This window comes from Phocoena phocoena, chromosome 4, assembly GCF_963924675.1.
Source record: "Phocoena phocoena chromosome 4, mPhoPho1.1, whole genome shotgun sequence".
NCBI classification, from domain to species: Eukaryota; Metazoa; Chordata; class Mammalia; order Artiodactyla; family Phocoenidae; genus Phocoena; species Phocoena phocoena.
In genome coordinates this window covers 5,708,803-5,711,744 of record NC_089222.1, presented here as the reverse complement: position 1 = coordinate 5,711,744, position 2,942 = coordinate 5,708,803, and the positions used below count along the sequence as shown (strand labels likewise).

General features: G+C 47.2%; 1 pseudogene; it reads right to left on the bottom strand.

Moving 5' to 3' along the window:
- Window positions 1–918: 918 nt before the first annotated feature.
- On the bottom strand, window positions 919–2,485 carry LOC136122255 (high affinity cAMP-specific and IBMX-insensitive 3',5'-cyclic phosphodiesterase 8A pseudogene; annotated as a pseudogene).
- Window positions 2,486–2,942: the final 457 nt, after the last annotated feature.

Sequence of the window (2,942 nt, the reverse complement as noted above, 5' to 3'; positions counted from 1 at the left end):
TTCAGAGGAAATAAACATCATATAAATAGGAAACTCAGATCTCCATAAAGAAGGAAGAACATTAGAGAAGAAATAAATGAATTAAATATTTTATTTTCTTTACTCTTAACTGATCTAACAGATAAGTGTTCAAAATAATAGCAACAATTAATTGGGTGGTTAAAACTAGTTAATTGGGAAGACATAGGGGAGAAGCTGCAGCTGAAGCTGGAGTCGCCCGCGGGGGCCAAGCCCGCCGTCTACCCGTGGCCGCTGCCGGTCTACGACAAACCCCACGATGCTGCTCACGAGATCATCGAGACCATCCGGAGGAAAAGAGACATAGAGTTACATCCAGAGAACAAGTTGCTGGACCGCTCCCTGCAGAAGAACCGGGAAGAGTAAGACCAGGAACACACGTGGAAGAAGAAGAAAGAGATGATAAAGTAAAGCCTGGTCACCTCCAGGTTCTGATAGAAATAAAGTTTCCAGAAGTTGTGTTCCTGCAATAAGAAATAAAGATGTGACCTTCCAGTTGTGTAAAGCTCTTAAATGCTGTGTAAGTGCATCGGGTGCCTAAGGAACCTGGAGCTAAATGGGCTAGTTCTGAGAGAGAGAGACTTAACTACGTTAACAAAGGAAATCCATCACCGTCCTTTGCGGGGCCGGTCCCGAGCTCGCGTTTTAATGGACGCGAATGCAAACCGTGGTTCTCACGTGACTTTCTGAAGTGCCCCCGCAGCAGGCCCAGGTACCTTGAGTGGACTAAGTCTCACTTTACGGCAGTGGCATCACATGGTGGCTACAGAAGGTTGCAACGTCCCTGTGTGCTCTAACAGGCTCTGCAGACCGGGGGACGAAAGGACCAAGGAACTCTGCTCTCAGGAATCCCAAGTGACTGGAGGGACACAGCGTCAGGGCCCCTGGCAGTGTCGCCCACTATTCAGGAGGTGGGCGGAGGCTCCACAGCTTCATTTCGTCCAGTCCCTTCCAGTATTTGAAATTGTTGTCAAGATGCTGCATTAACTCAGGCAGGTCTACAAAGGCGTCCCAAGCAGCAAACACGTCTGTGATGAAATAGTCCATGAGAGAGATTTGGGATTTGGGGATGCTGCAGGTATTTCTGTCCAAAACTGGCATCACCACAGTCAAGTCCTGTCCCTTCTCTTCATCAGTCTGAGAAAAACATTCTTCTGAGATACGTGCGGCCCACTCAATGCACTCTCCCAGGGGTCGGCAGGGATTGGACGCATCAGCACACTTAATCAGCATTCGTTTGATCAGACTGCGGTTGTCTGGAGTTCTGAGCATAGTGATTATGGCTTCTTGATTTTTATCAGTTTCCCCATCTTCCTCTAATGCTGCCAAGGGCGTGCTGATGCTATCGACAAATTTGTTGACGTGCTCAAAGTGCTTTGTCATTTCTGTGGCTAAGACCATGTCGATAATACTCTGGCGCGGCGTCCGGTCATACCTCTCCATGTTTTTAAAGATGTTGCATTTATCATCACGAGTGGTCAGCTGGAAGGCCAAGGCCGCGAGGTGGCTCTCGAGCACAGCAGTGTCGTTATACAGAACGGCCAGCTCGCTCCCAGCACTGTACAGGAAGGAGGTGGCTCTCCCGGGGTGGTCCAGGTCATGGACAGTGGCTGCAATGAGGGCAGCGATCTCATCAAGTGGATCTAAAGTTTGCTTTATCCTCTCTTGGCAGAGAAAATAGGCAGTGGCGTGAAACACGTCGGCAGAATGTGTAGGACTGTGGTAGGTGTTAGAAGCATGATAATTGGCTTCGATAATTTGCAACCACGATCTCAGCGTTGTCTCAGAGCATTTTAAGACTTCACAGACTCCAAAGCGAGCAAATATGTTCAGACCAAGATAAATCAAAGGCCTTTTAGGAATGGGAGCCTCCAGTTCAAAAATATCGAAGTCCCAGGATTCCTCATGTCCCATGGCCCGAGTTATCTGTGATGGGACGTTGTGAAGGGAGGTGGGGGTGATTACACTGCTGGAAACCTGTTGAAAGAACATACTCATTCCTGGATGGTCTTCACGAAACATCAGACATTAAGCCCCCAACAAGGTCAATGGCATGAGGATCATCGTCCTTAGCATCAAGCTGTGGTGAATATAATTCAGTGGTTCTTAGAATTTCCAGCACACGATCTAAGGCTTCTGTCACAGGCATGGGACTGCTTTCCTGGGCAGCACTGATGATATCGATTGCCTTGCTGATGGGCGCCTCGATCTACATGGAATGTATCCGGGCCATGGAGGAGCGTTGTCTCTGGCTGGAAACTTTGCTTGTTCGAGAGGCAGCAGTTCTGACGTCTAGTGAGCTTTTTCTCCCGTCGTTATCTTTGCCTGACTGATTATCTGTATGAGTGTCAGACTGAACACATTCAGCCATTTTCTCAGCCTTACTGTTGCCAGCGCACACTCTGACAATGGACACATAGTGTCTAATTTTTCCTCCCTGTCCAATGACAGGTATCATCTTCACATTTTGTTGTTGAGAGACATACAGAGAAGCCAGGGAGAGTCACGCCATCTCTCCCTCCTCTGGACCTTAGTTCCTCCTGATTGTCACTCATTACACTGAGAACAGATTTCAGGACTCAGCACATGCAGCCATAATGTGTGCCTAATTCCACATCCCAGTCACTGGGACACAAAATTTTGGTGTCTTCAAGTCTGGCTCCCACATCACCACTCACATATGTCAGTTCTTCCTCTACAGCTGAGTCAGTGAGTAAAGACACAAAAACAGAAGCAGATTAATACGAACAAGGTTTTATTGAAGAATCAACATTGTGAAAATGACTCTACTACCCAAAGCAATCTACAGATTCAATGCAATCCCTATCAAACTACCACTAGCATTTTTCACAGAACTAGAACAAAAAATTTCACAATTTGTATGGAAACACAAAAGACCCCGAACAGCCAAAGCAATCGTGAGA